The sequence below is a fragment of the Cervus canadensis genome, chromosome X (genome assembly GCF_019320065.1).
Source record: "Cervus canadensis isolate Bull #8, Minnesota chromosome X, ASM1932006v1, whole genome shotgun sequence".
NCBI classification, from domain to species: Eukaryota; Metazoa; Chordata; class Mammalia; order Artiodactyla; family Cervidae; genus Cervus; species Cervus canadensis.
This window is the reverse complement of record NC_057419.1, coordinates 34,993,946-35,016,364: the sequence shown is the minus strand read 5'-3', so window position 1 is coordinate 35,016,364 and position 22,419 is coordinate 34,993,946. Positions and strand designations below refer to the sequence as shown.

General features: G+C 42.1%; 1 protein-coding gene across 2 annotated transcripts in view; it reads right to left on the bottom strand.

Annotated features, from left to right (window-relative positions):
* Positions 1–10,343, bottom strand: part of NEXMIF (neurite extension and migration factor) — a 180,217-nt gene extending 169,874 nt beyond the window's left edge. The window contains exon 1 of one of the 2 annotated variants that reach the window (XM_043459000.1): positions 9,805–10,343. The gene's annotated coding sequence lies outside the window, so the exon portion shown is untranslated. The remainder of the gene's footprint in view (positions 1–9,804) is intronic. The other variant, XM_043459001.1, reaches the window with a different exon arrangement.
* Positions 10,344–22,419: the final 12,076 nt, after the last annotated feature.

Genomic DNA, 22,419 nt, shown 5'->3' with positions numbered 1-22,419 from the left:
AGCAGGTAAAATGTTGATACTAGCAGACCGTGATAAGTTATGTACAGGAATTCTGGAAAACAGTTTTGAAGTTTCTTAAAAAACTAAACATACACTTACCATATGACCTAGTAATCACACACTTGGGCATTTTCCCCAGAGAAATGAAAACATGTTCATACAAAAAACTTTACACTAACCTGTACAGCTTTCTTTGTAATAGCCAAAAACTGGACACAACCAAAATGTTCCTCAGGTAAATGGTTAAACAAACAGGTTTCAAGGTAGCTCAGTGGTAAAGAATCCACCTGCCGATGCAGGAAACAAGGGAGACCCAGATTTGATCCCTGGGTCAGGAAGATCCCTTGGAGAAGGAAATGGCAACCCATTCCAGTATTTACCAGTATTTATGCATGAAGAATCCCATGGACAGAGAGACTGGTGGGCTGTAGTCTATGGGGTCACAAAGAGTTGGACACAACTGAGTGACTGCGTACACACACATGCAACCTGTACAGCTTTCTTTGAAATAGCCAAAAACTGGACACAACCAAAATGTGCCTACCAGGTAAATGGTTAAACAAACAGCAATATATACATACCATGGAATACTACTCAACAGTATAAAGAAATGTACCATTTATATGCAAGACAAATTAGATCTCAAGGGCATTATACTGAGTGAAAAAAGTGAACCTGAAAAGGTCACATACTCCATGACTCTATCGATAATTTTTGAAATGACAAAACTATAGATTCATTTTTTAAAAAATATTAGTGACTGCCAGGGTTTGGAGATAGAGGGTGTGATGGGGTGAATGTGACTGTTAAAAAAAAAAAAAAATAGGTAGCACAAGACAGATCTTTTTTGGTGACAGAATAGTACTTTATCTTGATTGTGTTACTGGTACACAAATCTACACATGTGATTAAATGACATAGAACTAAACAAACCTGCTGTTCTAACATCAAGTTCAAGGTTTTGGTCTTATACTATAGTTAGGTAAGATTTAACTATTGGCAGAACTAGGTGAAAGGTATATAGGACCTCTCTGTCCTTGAAACTTCCTGTGAATCTATTATTTCAAAATGGAAAGAAAAACAATCAAGTCACTGTCACTACTATAACCTGTGAATATGTCAGGTTATATGGCACAGGGGAATTAAGGTTGCAGATGGAATTAAGTTTGCAAATCAACTAACCTTGAGATGGGGAAATAATCCTGTACTATTCATCCAAGTCGGAGAAGGCAATGGCACCCCACTCCAGTACTCTTGCCTGGAAAATCCCATGGATGGAGGAGCCTGGTAGGCTGCAGTCCCGGGGGTCGCTAGGAGTCGGACATGACTGAGCGACATCACTTTCACTTTTCACTTTCATGCATTGGAGAAGGAAATGGCAACCCACTCCAGTATTCTTGCCTGGAGAATCCCAGGGACGGGGAAGCCTGGTGGGCTGCCATCTATGGGGTCGCACAGAGTTGGACACAACTGAAGCGACTTAGCAGCAGCAGCAGCAGCATTCATCCAAGTAGACTTAGTGTAATTACCAAGGTCTTTAAAAGTAGAAGAGGGTACAGCCGCTATGGAAAACAGTGTGGAGATTTCTTAAAAAACTGGAAATAGAACTGCCATATGACCCAGCAATCCCACTTCTGGGCATACACACTGAGGAAACCAGATCTGAAAGAGACACGTGCACCCCAATGTTCATCGCAGCACTGTTTATAATAGCCAGGACATGGAAGCAACCTAGATGCCCCATCAGCAGATGAATGGATAAGGAAGCTGTGGTATATATACACCATGGAATTTTACTCAGCCATTAAAAAGAATTCATTTGAATCAGTTCTAATGAGATGGATGAAGCTGGAGCCCATTATACAGAGTGAAGTAAGCCAGAAAGATAAAGAACATTACAGCATACTAACACATATATATGGAATTTAGAAAGGTGATAACGATAACCCTATATGCAAAACAGAAAAAGAGACACAGAAATACAGAACAGACTTTTGAACTTTGTGGGAGAATGTGAGGGTGGGATATTTCAAAAGAACAGCATGTATACTATCTATGGTGAAACAGATCACCAGCCCAGGTGGGATGCATGAGACAAGTGCTCCGGCCTGGTGCACTGGGAAGACCCAGAGGAATCGGGTGGAGAGGGAGGTGGGAGGGGGGATCGGGATTGGGAATACATGTAAATCCATGGCTGATTCATATCAATGTATGACAAAACCCACTGGAAAAAAAAATAATAATAATAAAAAATAAAAAAAAGAAAAAAAAAAGTAGAAGAGGGAGGCAGGAGAGTGAGCTGTCAGAGAAGGAGACGTGACAATGGAAGCAAGATTGAAGTGAAGCAATGTAAGGAATCAATCCATTATTGCTGACTTTGAGAATGTAGGGAAGCCATGAACCAAGAAATGTAGGCAAAATCTAGAAGCTGGAAAAGACAAGGAAATGGAGTCTCCCTTACAGCCTCCAGAAAGGAATACAGCCCTGCTCATACCTTAATTTTAGCCCAGTGAGACCTATTTCAGATTCCTGAGCTCTAGAATTGTAAGATAATAAATTTATGTTGTTCTAAACCACTGAGCTTTTGGTAATTTGTTACAGTAGCTACAGAAAACTAATACAATCACCAACTAGGAGTTAAAAACTAACCCACTCAAAGATGGCTTTTTGCAGAGTACATTCAATTCATTAGTCAGAAGTCAATAACTAAGGACTGTAATCTTGAGTTATATATATTGTAATCTTGAGTTGTATATATTATATATATTGACCATGGCTATACACTATGGCTAATGCAATCTGCAATTCCACATCACCAATGATATCAATAATAGAAATCTTGTCTCAGAATTGCAGGGAAAAGAAACATGTTACTCCTTATTAAGTGGGGCATGCTAAGCCAATACAAACATAAGAATAGAAGCATTTGTGCCATGGAGGCTGGAAATCTTGTTTCAGTTTAGCTAGAGATTAACTATTTGTCAGAGAATTTTCTCCTGTGTTAGTAAAGAGGGCATTTATACTTATTTTCTAACAGGGCGAATGTAGAAATCATAGAAAAAATGCATTACATTAGAAAAAGAATGGGGTTAATAAAGTTGGTAAAAAAAAATCTCAGCATAAACAAAGTTAATTTTTTATGACAGGAGAATCTGTTTCATTCTTTTCTCTTCTTCAGTATCCTAGTGCTTAGCATGTAGTAGATGCTCAATAAATGTTTGCTGAATCGAATTAGAAATGATCATTAATGGAGCCTTTCAGATTTAGAATTCCAGTAGTCCTCATACTCTGCCATACTCCAAACTGCTAAGAATAGAAACAAAGGGACAGGCAAGAAACATTTATTCATAGATAGGAATACCACGTATTCTTACCATTGCAATTGCATAGCATATATGTGGCATGCTTGCAGAGGTTAAGGAGCATTGCCTTTAATATATAGTGTTAGATTTCCAGGATGGCTAACATTGCAAAAGGCCCATGAGCCCCAAGGGTCCTTATGAAGATATCTGGACACCACCTCCCTCTCTGGCTCCATCAACATACTTAACAATCAGTGCTAGCAAGAGTTTCCTATTTTTGTCAAGACAAAATTTCTCTTTGGCCAAGAGAAATACATATATATAGAGAGAGAACTGAAGAGAGAGCAATGGAGGCAGGTGTGAGTGAGCTTTTATGTAATGTATTTTATATATTAATAATGAACTTGCAGAGGTTGAATGTTGAACAAAATCTGAAAGTTAACAAGTCAAAGATTTGGAGGAACTAGCCCTGACTTGGCTTTGGTGAAAACAGTAATGGCAGAATGAGTAATAAGTGATTCTTTTTCATAATAAAAAGAATGCCTGTGAAGGCTAATCAGAAAAATGCTTATAATGGTAGCTGAGAGTTGTGAACCACAAGTATACTAATAACAGGCTTTTTTGAAAAAGTCGTCTTCATGTCTCCCCTTTCAAGTTACCTTGACGATGACAGTCATGCAACAGGAATTCTTGTAACAACTGGGCAAAGGCTAGTGTAGAGGTTTTTAACTCACAATGTATGGTTGAACTCCCTGAAAATGCATGAAAGTGTCATATCTTTAAATTAGCACAATTCTGAAGAGGGTATCCTTGGCATTCATCAAATTTTCAAAAGGGTTCATGCTAATAAAAGGTTAGGAACCACTGAGCTAGACAGTGATGGCCCATTTTTTCTACTTCCTTACTTAGTAAAACTCTTCTTTAGAATACGTTCTAGTGACTTAGTAAATAAAGAGACAGAGGGTCTCTGTTCAAGCAAGTTGCAGAGACCTGGTCTCTGGGTTAATAAATCACATGGATGCCTAGAATGACATGGCAAATATTGGAAAGGAAGATGGGAAGAATTCATTAGCACCACAAAATTTAAGTTACTGCAATAGGCAGGAAAGAAAAGATCATTATTGATATTTCAACTCAAATTCACATGTGGATTTCACCTTTGGGATCATCCTCCTGCCACCTCACCAGGTTCTGGACTGTCTCCCAAGCCCTAGATATCAGCTGACATGTATATGTTCAGGAAATGTGGACTCATTTTCACAGTGGCCTAAGTAAAGCTCAATTATGAAGGGGAAGCTTGGAAACATTTACAAAAGCAACTCTAAATGGCTTCACATTTTCTTCTTGTCTACATTATTTCTTTTTCCATAGCAAGCCAGATTTGGCCTGTGGGCTATAGTCTCTTTTGACTCTGGCCCTAGATCAATGAAAACCAATCACAGATACTTAAGACTGGAAGGCAGTTTAAAAAGTCATCTTGTCCATTACAGAAAAAACAAATAGAAATATACATAATATAGGTTATATATATATATATGTATATATAATTCATATATTTGTATATTTGGCAAGACCAATATTTGGCAAACTATTCTGGACACAGAAGTACCTGTGAACTTCTCAAAACATGTTCTAAAAACAAACTAACACAACACTGTAAATCAACTATACTCCAATTTAAAAAAATTTTTTTTAAAAGAAGAATTCAGGGAATTTCATGATTTCACTGTAGGGCCTTGGATTCAATCCCTGGTCAGGGAACTAAGATGATACATGCTACAGGGAGGGCTAAATAAATATTTAGAAAAGAAGAATTCACACCTCAGTTGCTACCACCCTTTTTTGTCTTACAACTATTCATACTATGGTCAGGATGATCTTTCTAAACCTGAATGCCTTCTGATATGCTTTAAGCCTACAAACTATTACCAGTCTTTCATGAAAGAACAGCCACTCTCTAGCGAGCAGACAACACCTGTTTGTGTGTGCAGGTGTGTGTATGTACACGCGCAAATGCATTTTGGAGGGATATCTTTAGACCCAATAATCTAATTCCATCAAGCCCAAAGCTTGAATTATTTCTTGTATTCTTATCCTCCAGAAAGACTTCTTAGCTAGGAAAAAGACAGACTGAACTAGTTAAGGGATTATGACATTTCAAAGCTCATTCAGATTTTACAAATAAAGCCACCTCCCCAAATCAAGAAACACATTTGCTTTAAAAGTGACCTACAGTTAGGGTGACCATAGAAACTTTTTATCAAAAATGGGACACTTGAGAGTAAAATAAGTATGCTGGGACAACCAGGTATAATCCACAACATATGGCCACCCTACTTACAGTCTTCCATAGAAGAAATGCTTTAACTTACCCTCAACAAAATGAATCTCTATTCCTTGTTGTCAATGGAGGATGGCTTAACACCACTCCAGTAGTCATGCCCACAGTATAATTTTGTTCTCTAACCTCTAAACCTCCCCAGGTTAAACATTAGGAGCAACCTCTTGCTTAGGCTAGCCACATAAAACTTAAGATGGGCTATTGAGGGAGAGAGGTATAAATTTTAAGTGGGATTTTGGGGTGTTTGAGAAAATCGTAAATAATTAACTATATCAAAATCACCCTACTGAAGATGGAGAAATGACTTATTGAAGTTCCTTTTAGAAAAATTAAAATTATGTTCATAGTAGCTGATCCTGAAGACATCAGTCCTTTTTCTACTGGAGAACAAGAGAGGGAAAGACATTGAGCCACAGTGCTTATCTATAGAAAATGAGACCAAAAGGAACACATTCCTTAGCAGAGGCCTGCAAACCACAGTAGGCAGTCCCATGAGGGACTGGCCTCACCCTCATCTGTAGCTGGCCCAGAAAAGGCCTTACCATCAGTAAAAGGCAGCCTCCTCCCACACTCCACTTTCCTGGTTGACCCCACCCCAGACCACATTCCCCAATGTATAATGTGCTACTGTGGCACAAGGACAATGTTGTTTGAGAAGAGAGGAAAGCTCACCTCTGTCTAAAATGAAATTTTCTGGGAGAGAGAAAAGGTCTGAGGTTAAAGGTAGCCTCGAGTGATACCGTTTTGTCCAGTCCCCTTTGTTTTGTTTCCAAGCAGCCCTGGAGAAGTGGCATGAAGAGCCCAACCAAGTTCTTTGTGTCTAACCATATGACATTGGGTTTGAAAAGGTTTTCTGGTTGAGAAACTGTCAATTAGGGAGCTAGCTGATGGGCAACTTTTCAGAGGAGGCAATGGGGGAAAAAAAGAAAATGTCCAACTCTGAAGTTTCTATGATAGGAAAAGTAGGAAAGCCAGATGACCTATTCCTTAGTATATCATTTCTCTTCCCTATCATCTACTTTGGTTCTTCTCTCCTTTTGCTTACTGCAAGAAGGAACACCTAAACCATATATGTGTCACCAGATAAATAAGTTTAAAGATAATATAACAGAATCAAAGGCCAATTAGAATCTCCTTTTATCCCTTTACTAAGGGTTTGGAGAAAAACAAAGTATTCACTAGAACTGGACTTAGGAACACAGAAACTGAAATCAATGGTTCTTTGGTTAGGCTGGTACCTCTCCTAAGCAAATTCTTCTGTGCAACTGGGATCTCTACCAGTGATTGTGTCAGAAAGTCATGAGCATGTATGTTTAAAATCCAGCCCTTACCACTTTTTTCATCTCTCTTCTCTCACTTCCTAAACACAGGCAACACTGCCACATCTTTAGCTGTCTCTGTTCACTGAGTAGTTTACAGGTAATCATACAATTGTGAAAAGAAGAAAAAGGGAAGAGAGTCAGACTGAATAAAATGGAGAGAAAGCAGCAGTGTGCTGTACTTGTTTGACTTTGGCAACAGGGTGTAATAGGTTTGCTTGTGTGTGTGTGTGTTTCAAAAAGCATTGATGCATCGAATATTTATTCACTGAACAGGTTGATTTATTTAACAGACTTGACATATGTCAGATTCTACCATGTGCTTACATAATTGTTACACATTTATCAGAGCTGTTATTTAGCCAAATATTTGTTTTAAAAGCATTTTCCTTTAAATGACTTTCTCTAGCCCATTGCACAATCAATCTATGGTTCATTTTAATTATGTAATGTTATGCTATATTATGTTAACAACAGCTATTTGGTGGAAGTCTCTGAAATCTCATCTTCCAGGGCCATTTCATCTCCACCCTAAATTTATTTCTTTTTCCCTTTGTAATAAATTTCTGGTTAAAATCACATCATAGGGAACATTTTAAAAATATGTATAATGCTTTTTCGTGTTATGCTCTTTTACACTTTTGATTTCCAGAAAAAATGCAGTTTCTCAACATCCTGCTAAAATCACAGATCTGAATATTAATAACCTAAAAAACTGGCTATAAGGACAAAAGTATGATTGTGTGTGTGTTGAGGGTGTGTGTCTGTGGGGTGTGGAAAAGCAGTTGGAACAGCAATGGGAGAGCTAGGTGGATAATTAGAATAAGAGAAAGTAAATGGAATCAAATTTCAGAACAAATTTTGTTGAATCACCCTTCTCCATCTGAATACACGTGCAGAAAGAATTATATTTTTTCAACTCAAATGCATTCAGTTTATCTAGGTTCTGTGGGAGGTAAAATATTAGAAGGTATTTCCAAGAAACAAAAACGTTTAATCACTATCTGCCATGCCTAGTTTGAGTTCCTCTACTATAAATACGCCAAATGCAAAGGCAAGAGGCTTGTTTTGACCTCCCAGGTCAAGAAGTGTGGGGACTAGTAAAGATGAGGTGTGGGAGTGAGGAAGGGAAATCCCACCATCACACAAGTGAATCTCTGACCTAGTAAGCAAATACGTTTGTGTTGTTACTGTTGGGTAAAATGTACAAGTCTTCCAGAAATTAGACACTGTAATAAAAATGTACCAGCCCAAATTTAAATTGCTCACTAGACAGATGGTTAATTATATTCACAGCCACATATTTCACTGGGATAGAGTTTCAGACACTCAGCCAGTTTTATTTGATTAGCCGGTTTCCCAGTTAATATGTAAAATGACAGTTACATAGGGCTTTTTTGTTACCTTCTAAAAATATATTTTAAATAAGTATAAATTCCCCTCAGCCATGAGAATTTCATGGCTGTAAGTAAAACGTTTGGTCATGTTAACCTATGTGTAAAAGATGTAAGAGAGATTCATCCCTTGAAACCCAAATTGTCTCTATAGTTCAGAGAAGACCATTGGAGCACATTTTCTCACCAAGCAAAATATCTCAGCAACTATCAGCACACTCTTCTCCACGATCAAAAACAACAGAAGAGATATTCAAATCCCAGGGTAAAGTGTTTTAGATGCTTTTTAAAAACAGCCCTGGGAGGCCTACACACAAATCATGTCTTTGCAGATAACCGTGTAGAAAATGGAACGCTAGGAAAAGGCCACAGAGCTAAGTATATTGCTGTGCACAGAATTCAACAATATGCTGGGAGCCGAAACCCAGAAGCAAAATACCAAACCCACTTATTCCAAACTGCAAACAGAAGCTCGAAGAAAATCAAATGTGTTGGTGTCGAAACGGGGATGCCATTTTTTTTTTTTTTCACTTAGAAAAAAGACAGAAAACCTTGGGTGGGTTATTCGGTCCCTCATGGATCAGACAGAAGCAGTCATGCTGAAACCATTGGATTCCTCAGCAGAACGGCGCCAACTCAGCGGCGCGTTTTCCACACTTTCCCAGAGCCTGGCCCGGCTCCCCGTGTGGGCTCGAGGCCTCCCCGCCCCACCGGGTGTGAGAGAGCGGAGCGGCCGTGTGCTGCCGGGCGCGGCAGAGTGAAGCGCCAGAAGCCACGCAGGAAAGCGTCAATTCGACTGCCACCGAGAGCGGGAAGGGGCAATGGGCCAATTACGCAAAGGTGACATGCCGCGTGGGGCTCTATAGGGCTCCCAACTTAGACCTGCCCACGGCCCTGGTTCGGTGGTGAGTGTTCAGTGGCGCTCTGTGGTCGCCAGTGCAGCCCAGCGGGCACGGAAGGTGTCGGCGACCGGGCTTCGCACCTTTGGCCCTGACTCCTGCTCGCAGCCGCCTCGTGGGTTTGCCCACTGACACCGGAGAGTGCAGTGTTAGTGCCCGTTCCCCAGCCAGGATCTCCCCGGCGCCGGCCCGCAAGGAGGCGGCACTCAGCTGGTCCCCGCCGCCCAGCTCTGAGCGCTGTGGCTCCGGCCCGCTCGCTTCCCCTCCCCCTCGCCGCCACCCCCTCCCCCGGCGCAAGCACACAGGCCTTTCCTAGATTACAGTGCCTGTCGGGGCTAACCGGGATCTCTCGCCCTCGCGGCCTCACTCCCTCATATACAGACAGACACACGCACGCCATTCTCACACAGACGTCCTCCCTTCTGTTTCCCCGTCTTCCTCTTCTCGCTCGGCTTCCCCCAACGCGTTCCACCCCCTGCCGCCGCCACCCCGCGTCAACCGGGAAGCCGGCGAGAAGGCCGGGGGCTGGATGGCAGCGCTTGTACTCACCTCCCAGGCCGACTCCGGAGACACGCGTCGCCGGCGGACTCAGGCAGCTGGCGCTGGGGCTAGCGCGGCCGCAGTCAGGGCTGGGCTGCTGCGGTCGCCGCAGCTGCTCAAGCTGTCCCCGCCGCCGCTGTTGCTAGTGCTGCCGCCGCCGCCGCCGCCTCTGCCTCAGCTCCATGCGCCGGGCCCGCCAGGTGGACGCGCCTCTCTCCCTCAGGCGCCGCCGCCGCGGCGGTGCTGGATGGCTTCAGAGCTGTCTGGTTATGGCCCTAAAACTCAGCGCCTCAGTGGCCGCCGGCTGCTCCTGGGGTCCGCTCTTCTAGTGCACCGCCGACTGCTCCGGCCGGGGCTATCTCACCAGTGGGCTGCGCGCACGGCGCTGGAGCCCGCTGAGCGCCGTGGCTGCGGCCGTCCGCAGGAGGGAGAGAGGAGGGCGGCTGCTACTGCCGCTATCGCTGTTAAAGCTATTGCTAAATGCTGCTACTGTCGCTACTGCCACTGCTGTGGCGGCGGCTGCTGCTGCTGCTGCTGCTGATGCTACTGGTTTTCCTTCCCGGGTTCTCCCCCTGCCTCTTCCCCACTCCTCCTCCCACCCCCCCCCTTCACTTTCTCCACCTCCTCCTCCTCCCCCTTCTCCTCCCTCGCCGCTTTTCTCAGAGCCTCTGCGGGCGCTGCCTGGTCTCCTCTTCTCCGTGAGCTGCCTCTGCCCATTCAGAAAGGTGCCCAGAGTGGGATTGCCTCGGCTGCCACCATCGCTATTGCCCCTGCCATTGTTTCCTCCAACACGGCTGTTCTTGCTGGACCCGTTCCCCCCTCTACCTCCCTTCCCTACCACAGCCCTCCTTTTTCCTCCCGCGCTCTTTACCCTCTCTACAGTCCCTTCCCATGTGCCCCCTCCCACTTTGTCCGTCTGTCCCTCCCTCCCCTCAGGCGCCCGGGAGCGCGCACTGCGCGGCCACCTGTCATAAAGGGCGCGCACCCCCTTCCCCACCCCCACCCCGCCCCCCACTTTCATTCTCGCAGCCAGTCCAGTCCACCGCGCCAGTGGCGCGTTCTTCCCTGGCAGACACGCAGCTGGACATCACTCTCCCACGCCTTTTAGGGTAGTTATGTGTACAGAGAGGGCGCTCTGAAGTTTGGGGAAGAATATTTCAATGTTCAAAGGAGACGCTTCTCCCACCAAGCGAATAACCATTCAACCTCTACCTACCCTTAACTTCAGAGTCTAGGCCCTCAGGAGGGTGGGTTGTGTTGGAAGGGCTGGATGGAGGGCCATTTTCCAGAGAACTGGAGATGGCTGGGTGTTTTTGTTTTTGTTTTTTGTAATAAAGAAGAAGAGAAGGAGGGAACATGAATATGCCTGGAAGGAAATGGGATGTACCTGACTGCTTGTCCTAGAGAAATCCCTTAGGTGGTCATTTACTATCAGAATACATGGGAACCCTACAGGAAAAGCGAGCGATTCGAGAGCAACTTAGAAGGGACCATTCAGCGCTCCTGGAACCCTGAGTGTAAGGTTGGGGCCTAAGCCCCTGAGTCATCACCACTAAGAACCAGGGCAAATGATGGAAAGGTTAAGTGCTAGAACAGAAGGTACAAAACTAAGCTACTTTCTGTGCACTTGTTCTAGCAAGCCTTTACCAAAGCACAGTTTCTCCTATCTGGCAGGGCCCAATTTCAGATATATTTGCTGCCACAGCTGCAACGTCATTTTGCTGCCAGGGTTCAGACTTTGAGACCTTATATATGCAACTATCACCATCACCCTCAGCAGAACCTCTATGACCTGTCACACAACGCTTCCTGAGAAAAGCACAGACTGGGAGGGTCTGTTTCCCTTTTCTGGCAAAGCAGGAAAGACAAATGTTCTAGATATCCCATTGCCAACAAGGTCTGGGTTACCTTTTCTAGTCTGGGGCATTCTCCATGAGTCTTTCTTCACTGAGAAGTAAAGAATCTGGGCACAGGGAGTCCTTTTACAATTCCTCATCTCCATGCCTTGGGTTCTGCCATTCCACCTGCTTGGAACACTCTTGTCCTTTCTGCCTATCATTTTATATCTGTTAAACTCATCCATAAATAATAGCTCATCTACAAGTAATTGATAATTATTGAGCCCCTAATATGTGCCAGATTCTATGCTAAGCAATTTACATGAATTATTTTATTTAAGCCTCACAATAAACACAATTTTATTATTCCCATTTTACAGATGAGAAAATTGAGTCACAAAGAAGGTACATATATGTATCTTGAGAATAAAAAGAATATCTTCTTTATCTTGCATTTGTCAGGCACTGTGAGAATATATTTGTGTCTTTCAGGCACTGGGGTAAATGTGAAGAAAAATAAGATTCCCTCAAAAACAAACAAAAAGGTTAAACATGTGAAATGCCACCTCTCTATTGGCTGGATCTCAGTGGCCACAATGGATTGCTATTTTTCCATTGTTGGAAAGCACATTGTTTTCACCTATATTAACCATATATGCTAGTTTTCCTTTTAGAATCAGTCACTTTTTAGTTACCAGTTCTAATTTGTGTCAGTGACCTTCACCTAGAGAGTACCAGGAACACACCCAAAGTTGAACAAGTTAGGTTTATTACTTGTTATGGTGAAGGAGAATGCACACCATAGATGTTATGGGCTGAAGTGTTCCCCCTTCCAAATTCATATGTTGAGCCCTAACTCCTAAATACCTCAGAATGTATTTGGAGTTGGATCTTCAAAGAGGTGATTAAGTTAAAATGAAGTGGCTAGGGTGAGCCCAAATCCAATATGACTGGTGCACTTATAAGAGGAGAAAATTTGGACATACAAAGAGACACTAGGAGCACATGAGTACAGAGAAAAGATCATGTGCAGACACAAGAAGAAGGCAGCCATCTGCAAGGCAAAGAGAGAAGTCTCAGAAAAAAACAAATATGCCAGCACCTTGATCTTGGACTTCTAGCCACCATAGAACTGTGATAAAAATTTTAAACCACTCTGTCTATGGTATTTTGTTATGACTGCCCTAGCAGACTAATACAATATGAAACTACAAGATGTCTTAGTAAAAGAGTGGTAGAAAGGTTTTATTATAGGATTTTGGCTTTGGCTGGGTGATTTGGGAGAGTGTCTAAGAAAGTAGGGGTTCATTCTATATTGAATGCTATCGGAAAGCAAGGGCAATTCTATGATTGCACATCTTAATGTATCTTATCTATAGGGAAGGTGATTAAAGTGAGATTAAAATGAGAATTAATCTTTTGTGGGTGGCACAGTGACCTTGTCTTTGTCTGTGCTTAGACTAAATTATGAAGCAGCTTTGCTTTCTCTCACCGTATCATGTTCTTAACACTGTCTGATGTGGGTATTTTGTGAGATTACATCCAGCAGGAGAACAACATGGCCTACCTGTGCCTACCTGTGAGTGCTAGGCCAGCTTTCAGATGTCAAGAGCTGCTTTTGTTCCTTTCTCATATGTAACTACTTAACACCATTCATTAGTTGCAACTAACTTGGCCTTAGGCAAGTTACTTCTCTGTGCCTCAGTTGCCTTACCTATACTTGAGGGAAATTAAACATCTAATAGTGTGGGAACTATAAACAGAGGAATATACATAATGTCCTTAGAACAGGGCTTGCAACACAGGCAGCATTCATTGAATATGGGCTATTATCTATTTATCTCTTCTCCAACATACCATTTAGCATGAATTACATGTAATTATGTGTTGATACACTCTCTCTTACTGGACTATAACTTCCCTGAGGACAGGGATACTGTCTATTGCCGTAGTAATAACAGATAACTTTCATTGTGTGCTTTCAGTGGGCCAGGCACTATTGTTAGCTGTAGTTACTCCAAGAAAACTTCAGAGGCCCCATTCTTACCTGTAGTCTAGCCTGGGTGTCCTCCTCTATGCTCCTACAGCACCCATGTTTACCTTAATCACTATACTCAAAGTACGATACTGATGCTATCTGCTTATGTGTCTTCTTCCCTTCCTATACTGTTCACTTGTAAAGGGGAGAGTAGGTACTTTTAAAAATTTACAAATAAAAATTCTATATATTTAAGTGTACAATGTGATATTTTGATACATGTATAAATTTTGAAGTGATTACCACAATCAAGCTAATTAATACATCCATTAACCAATGATCATACCAGTCAATCCTAAAGGAAATCAGTCCTGAATATTCATTGGAAGGACTGATGCTAAAGCTGAAACTCCAATACTTTGGCCACCTCATGCGAAGAACTGACTCACTGGAAAAGAGCCTGATGCTTGGAAAGATTGAGGGCAGGAGCAGAAGGGGACGACAGAGGATGAGATGGTTGGATGGCATCACCTACTTGATGGACATGAGTTTGAGCACGCTCTGGGAGTTGGTGATGGACAGGGAAGCCTGGCATGCTGCAGTCCATGGGGTTGCAAAGAGTCAGACATGACTGAGCGACTAAACTGAGTGAACACATCCATTACCTCACATAGTTATGATTTTTTTTATATGGTGAGAACACAATATCAAATCTCTTAGCAAAGTTCAAGTATAAAATACAGTATTATTAACTACAGTTACTGTGCTGTACATTAAATTTTAAGAACTTATTCATCCTGCATAACTGAAACTTTATACCCTTTGATCAACAGCTCCCTATTTCCACCATACTCAGCCCCTACCAAACACATTTTTGAGTTCAATGTTTTTAGATTCCACATATAAGTGAGATCATGGAGTATTTGTCTTTCAGTTTCTGGCTTATTTCACTTAGGATAATGTCCTTTAGATTTATCCATGTTGTTACAAGTGCCAGGATTTCTTTCTTTTGTAAGGTTAAATAATATTCCATTGTGAATGGGTGTGTGTGTGTAATCTTTTATTTAGCCAATCATCCATCGGCAAATATTTAGGCTGTTTCTTTGAAATGAACATGGATATCTTCAAGATACTAATTTCACTTGAAATCAGATACTTGTAACTTTGGTGCCCATGTCTTATCACAGTGCCCAGCGCAATAGAGGTTCTGCATATAAAGGCATTCATTGGATTTTCAGTCCATTCTTTGCTTTGTCTGAAGTGGAACTCAGGTCAAAGTAGGTATCTTGTCTTAGCTCACATTGCCCCTTTCTCTGGGGTTTTATTGACTGAAAAAGTAACAAAAGATTTCTTACATAGTGTTCTCCCTGTATGGTAGATCTAAAAGAGAGAATCACCATAAGACTTCAATGCAGGAAGGTGCCATTTGGGAACAACTAGCCCCTGCTATTTAACAGTCAACTGTAACATGTCCATTGGGACAAAGTGGAGTAATGAAGGAGACTAGGATCTAGACCTTGGGTTTTGACTTTAATTTTGCTGTTGACAGACCGTGGTATTCAGCAAATCACTGAACCTCTCTGACCTTCAATATCTCCATGGGGGAAATATATAGAGCATAATCTCTTTATTCGCCAGCTAATAGAGCTTGATAACAAAAATTAAAGAGTATTTACTGGAGTTTCTCTTTGGGAAAAATATTTACTTCTTCCAATATTTCCATGTTGCATGCTTGGATGACTCTTAACCTCTGGAACTGGTGTTTCAAAATGGCCACAGCCCTTCCAATGCCAAGCAAGTGCCATGAGTGTTAAGGTTTTTCAGCCTGCCATACTCCCTAAAAGTTCCACAATTCAGCCTATTCCCAGTGAAGCAGTGAAGGGAACTATGGTGCCTGGAAACTTTGGAGACATAAGAGGGGTTTCTATGCTGGAGTTGGACCCAGAAAGTTTCTTTCCATCATGCTGAGGAAAGACATAGGATGTTTTTCAACTCAAATTTGTGTTCTACCTTAGCCATAGGGATAAAATAAGGTGAATGACAGAATAACATTATCATAGTATCACATGCATATACAAGGGTGGAAACTACCATATTACTTTTCATATAATGTATCACCATTGTGCCCAGAGACTATGTAACAATCATAATAACAGCCTCTGGCTGGGACTTTATGGCACCTTTCCCTGGCGAATTCCAAATAATGGCCCAAAGGAACTCAGGGGGTCCAAATTTGAGAGGGCAGTGAGTTGAAACCAACATTAGCTATTCCTCTTGTTTGAGGGGCAACACCCAGCACATTTAGGGCTCCCATTAAATATAATGGAACTGACAAATTTCCTCAGTACTTCATTCCTTTGTCCTAAACAGCATTAGGAAACTATAGCTTTCTCCATCCTGACAATAGACAAATGTGTCCCTTTTTTTCCTTTCCCTAGAAGGGTTCTTCAGAGTCCCTTGGACTGCAAGGAGATCAAACCAGTCAATCCTAAAGGAAATCAATCATGAATATTCATTAGAAAGACTGATGCTGAAGCTGAAGCTCCAATACTTTGGCCACCTGATGCAAAGAACTGACTCATTGCCATGATGCTGGGAGAGATTGAAGGCAGGAGGAGAAAGAAACATCAGAGGACAAGATGGTTAGATGGCATCACTGACTCAATGGACATGAGTTTGAGCAAGCTCCGGGAAATGGTGAAGGACAAGGAAGCCTGGCATGCTACAGTCCATGGGGTTGCAAAGATCCGGACACTACTGAGCGACTGAACAACAAAGGTTTGTCATAACTTTGCTTCCAAAGAGCAAGCATCTTTTAGTTTCATGGCTGCAGTCACTGTCTGCAGTGATTTTGGAGCCCAAGGAAATAAAATCCACCACTGTTGCCACTTTGTCCCCTTCTGTTTGCCATGAAGTGATGGGATTAAATCCCATGATCTTAGTTTTTTTTAATGTTGAGTTTCAAGCCAGCTCTTTCACTCTCCTCTTTCACCTTCATCTTTAACTCCTCTTCACTTTCTGCCATTAGAGTGGTATCATCTACATATCTGAGGTTGTTATCTCTCTGGGCAATCTTGATTCCAGCTTGTCCTTCATCCAGCCCAGACAATGCAGAATGAGGGTTGAGAGAGAGAGAGATGAGAATAAGTCAGGGCCTTTTTGATCAGGAGACCAAAGGGGTTTGAAGGTCCCTGGGCATGTGCCAGGTAGGGGTGACCCTGAGAGAGAAGAAGGACTGTGCTAGGCAGTGAGGAGAAGAGCATGAGGAAGTGCCAAGGAGGAATGGTCAACAGCATATTTGGGAGCCAGTGACATGTCCATCATGGACAGGGATTGCCCTAAGGAGGAAGCCAAATTTGGATGTGTTGAATGGGTCCAAATTGGGGAGGCTTTGGAATTGTACAGCATTTTACCCTTGAATTCTTGTTCTCTACTTTATACTGAATAAATGTGGAAAATAAAGATCATGGTCACACATTAGTTATCTAGATGAGGCACTGAACCTTAGTGTTCAGATTATAGCAATGGTAAACATTTGTGATTTATGATGGACTTTCGTCATAATGACATATATCATGTCATTCTTTCATGACACTCTATTAAAAAAACAGTGCCCCACTGTGGACATTCCCCTCTTTGAAGCCTTAAAATGAACAAACAAAACCTGTTGATTGAGTTCATGGTTCTTCAAAGGTAGAGCTGGGTTGTAACATCTGGGCTCACAAATCAAAGCCAAATGAGAGAAGTACTGATTCCAATCAAGTGTATCTAGGGTGTCCTGCCCCCATTTTCCAAGCATGCTCAGGTGCCTTGGCTGTTGTATTCAAAGCCAGCCTAAGCAGTGACAACTTCTCCCACTGAGCACTTTCTCAGGATAAGCCTCTGAAATATTCTAAGACAGGCTGAGTGACTTAAAGTTAGAGAAAACCATTTGCAGAGGTTTGTAGAAAACCATTTCCATCTTCAGTTGCCATGGGCCATTGGAGAAGCCCTAGATGAAGCCATAGGCCCTAAGTAAGGTGGGGGCTTCCCAGATGATGCTAGTGGTAAAGAACCTGCCTGTCAATGCAGGAGACGAAAGAGACGGGTCTGATCTCTCGGTTGGGAAGATCTCCTGGAGGAGGGCATGGCAACCCACTCCAGTATTCTCACCTGGAGAATATCACAGACAGAGGAGCCTGGCGGGCTACTGTCCATAGGGTCACAAAGAGTCAGACACGACTGAAACGACTTAGCACAGCACAGCACAGCACAGCACAGGAGTATGGGTGGGTGGTGAGGAAGTGTCCAGACTTAGAACAGGACCATGGACAGAGATCAGCAGGCATCTTTAACCAGATCCCATAGTGAAATGCAGCCCTCCATCATGTGGCTGTACATTCTGTGTTCTGTGGATAATATATGGAATGTGTGATGTGGGTTTTGGGCTTCCTTGGGTTGGGCACCATCAGAGTGCCCTGTACAGTGTGATTTCCCCCTCAGGATAGGCTCACAGGCCTTATTTAGTGTGGGAGGTATTAGTAGTGTCAATTGTACACTGTTGGAAACTTCAGTGTAGTCTTGTGTTTTGAACAGTAGTCTTAGAGTAAGGAGACGAGCCAGACTGAGCTCAACAAACCCTAGAAACATCTGATTCAGGGCTTCTTGGACATGGTTCCCTTTTCTCCTTTAAAGAAAGGACCCTGAAGAACTCCTCTTCATATAATATCCAGTACTCCAGAGTTTGCCTCATTCCCCAACTGCCACCAACCCAGGCAGAAGAAAGCAAGGTAAGCTGTGTTGTAGTAGAAAAACACTAAACTTGAAACAAATGACCTCGAGTTCTGACCCTTACTAATATAATCCTGGACAGTTTACAGAATCTTCTCAAAGCCACAGTCTCTTCATTTGTAAAAAGGAGATAACAATTATAATCTCTACCTCACAGAAAGAAGTTTATGAGTAAGGCTTGGCACATACAAGAATAAAATAAATGTGTCTGCTTGTGCTTGTAATCTAGAAGTTCCTGAAATCTCCCTTTCTGCAGTAAATCTTTCCTAAGTCATTGATGAAATTATGAGTTTCCTTCTGTCTACACTAGTAGTTCCTATTATATCTTCCTTTTACTCTGTTATTAGCTGATACTCTTGTTGTTGATGTTGATAATGGTGGTGATGATGGTGAGATGATGATGGTGATAGGACAATGTGGTAAATAATGACTGTCTCAGATCATGGGACAAATAATACAGATAAAGGGAGAGTGAGAGAAGCCAGGAAGGAAACTAGCTCTGGTTGAGATTGAATCCTGACCTTCCCTGAACTAACCTATCCAGGTCCATCCATATAAGCAATCATGTCAAATCCCCAAGGACATTGCACTGGGGATTATGCAGCAAAATGTGTGGTCTAAGTAGATCCTGCCCAGAATGGAAGATGTGTTTCAAAAGAGTAAGTGCAGAATAATGCAAGAAAAGAGATGTTCCCACCCATCTAACACAAATGCTCCCTGAGCACTCTCTTTGGCTAAATACAAACCAATCTATTGGCATCTAGGAAATGTGGAGTCAGTACGCACCCAGAGCAATCAGTGAGTGTCTTCACCTTTGTTAAAAAAACAGGGTATTCTCTCTTGTTACTTTAAACCTTCAAAATCTTCAATTTCTTCCCAAAGTTTGAATAATAAAATGTCAAAATCCCTAGGCTGATAACCATGAAACAGTTCCAATATCTTTCTAGTTCTATGTAGCTGGTGCTGCAATTACAAGAACATCCTCCATTTAATATGTCCATATCTTTGTTCGTGCTTTTCTCTCAGCCTGGAATGCCCTTTCTGCACTTCTGTACATCAAAATCCTTCTTTTCCTTTAGGGTCCTTGAAGTGTCATGTCCTATCTAATGTCTTTCTTAAATCCCCTTGTGTTATTTTCCTGGGACTGCTGCAACACATTACCACAAACTTGGTGGTTTAAAATGACATAAATTCATTGTTTCACAGTAGAGGCCAGAATTCCAAAATCAAGTTGTCAGCAGGGCCATGCTCCCTCCAAAGGTCTAGGGGAGTATCTTTTCTTGCTTCTTCCAATTTCTGGCATTCCTGGTATTCCTTACTTTGTGGCAGCATGACCATAATTTCTGCCTTCATCTTCATGTGACCTTCTTGCCTGTATCTCTGTATTGCTCATCTTCTTATATAGACACCTGTCATTGGATTTAGGTCTTATCTAGTCAATCCAGGATGATGTCATTGAGAGATATGTCATCACTTAATTAAGACCCTTTTCCACATAAATTCACATCTATAGGTTTGAGGGGGTTATGACTTGGGTATGTCTTTTTTAGGAGGTTACCATTCAACCAACTACATCCTCCAAGACTAAATCAACATCCCTTTCTTTTGACCTTATACAGCATATTCTGTAATATATATTAGAGGTTTGTGAATACAATTCTGTCTGACCTGGGGGCAAATTCTGCAATTCCAGTGACTATGTCTTATTCATCTCTGTGTAAGTCATTACTTATCCCAATGCCTGATATATAGTTGATGTTCAATTGGTTATTGTCAACATTTTTAAATGGTCAACATTTTACTTCTGGAATTGAGGGAAGCAGCTATGGAAGGCAGGCTGGAGCAATAAAGTACTATTTATCAGAGTTATGATGTAGAGTAAGTGCCTCTAGAAAAGTATTGGCTCCCCCCCATGTCCAGGAAGCATTTGTTACTCCTTGCAGTATTATAATTCAAGCAGCAAGAATTTCTTTAGAATTACCAATTCAAACTATACTTTCTCCTTTAGCATATTTAACTGACTATGTGCCAAATGTTATGCTAGGCATGACACAGAGATACATAAATCCACAAGATATAGATATTTCCCTTTATGAGCTTAGTGTCTATACAGAAAGGAAACATATACACATATGACATTTATGAGGTCAGATACAAGCACCTGCAGATAGGTGTGACTGAGGGACTACTGCCAAAGATAAGTGAGAGAGTCATTTTGTTGTTGTTGTTCAGTTGCTCAGTTGTATCCAACTCCCTGCACCCTCATGGACTACAGCACACCAGGTTTCCCTGTCCTTCACTATCTCCCGGAGTTTGCTCAAATTCATGTCCATTAAAAGCAAGAAAAAACATCTATTTCTGCTTTATTGACTATGCCAAAGCCTTTGACTGTGTGGATCACAATCAACTGTGGAAAATTCTGAAAGAGATGGGAATACCAGACCACCTGACCTGCCTCTTGAGAAACCTGTATGTAGGTCAGGAAGCAACAGTTAGAACTGGACATGGAACAACAGACTGATTCCAAATAGGAAAAGGAGTACATCAAGGCTGTATATTGCAACCCTGCTTATTTAACTTATATACAGAGTACATCATGAGAAACCCTGGGCTGGAAGAAGCACAAGCTGGAATCAGAAGCACAAGCTGGGAGAAATATCAATAACTTCAGATATGCAGATGACACCACCCTTATGGCAGAAAGTGAAGAAGAACTAAAGAGCCTCTTCATGAAAATGAAAGAGGAGAATGAAAAAGTTGGCTTAAAGCTCAACTTTCAGAAAACTAAGATCATGGCATCTGGTCTCATCACTTCATGGGAAATAGATGGGGAAACAGTGGAAACAGTGGCTGACTTTATTTTTCTGGGCTCCAAATTCACTGCAGATGGTGATTGCAGCCATGAAATTAAAAGATGCTTACTCCTTGGTAGGAAAGTTATGACCAACCAAGACAGCATATTAAAAAGCAGAGACATTACTTTGCCAACAAAGGTCCATCTAGTCAAGGCTATGGTTTTTCCAGTGGTCATGTGTGGATGTGAGAGTTGGACTATAAAGAAAACTGAGTGCCAAAGAATTGATGCTTTTGAACTGTGGTGTTGGAGAAGACTCTTGAGTGTTCCTGGGTGTTCATTGGAAGGACTGATGCTGAAGCTGAAACTCCAATACTTTGGCCACCTAATGCAAAGAGCTGAGTCATTGGAAAAGACCCTGATGCTGGGAAAGATTGAGGGCAGGAGGAGAAGGGGACGACAGAGGATGAGATGGTTGGATGGCATCACTGACTCAATGGACATGGGTTTGGGTGGACTCTTGGAGTTGGTGATAGACAGGGAGGCCTCGCATGTTCATGGGATCACAAATGGTCGGACACAGCTGAGCGACTGACCTGAACTGAACTGAAGTTAGTGATGCCATCCAGCCATCTCACTGTCTCTCTGTTCTCCCCATGCCCTCAATCTTTCCCAGCATCAGGGCCTTTTCCAGCAAGTTGGCTCTTTGCATCAGATGGCCAAAGTATTGGAGCTTCAGCATCAGTCCTTCCAGTGAATATTCAGGGTCAATTTTCTTTAGGATTGACTGGTTTGACCTCCTTGCTGTCCAAGGTACTCTCAAGAGTCTTCTCTAACACCACAGTTTGAAGGCATCAATTCTTTGGATCTCAGTGGTCTTTATGACCCAAGTCTCACACCTGTACAAGACTACTGGAAAAAACCATAGCTTTGACTATATGGATCTTTGTAGCAAAGTGATGTCTCTGCTTTTTAATATGCTATCTAGGTTTGTCATAGCTTTTCTTCCAAGGAGCAAGTATTTTTTAATTTCATGACTGCAGTCACCATCTGCAGTGATTTTGAATTTCAAGAAAATAAAATCTGTCACTGTTTCCACTTTTCTCCCATCTGTTTTCCATGAGTTGATGGGACTGGATGCCATAGCTTCATTTTTTGAATGTTGAATTTCAAGCCAGCTTTTTCACTCTTCTCTTTCACCCTTATCAAGAGTCTCTTTAGTTCCTCTTTGCTTTCTACCATTA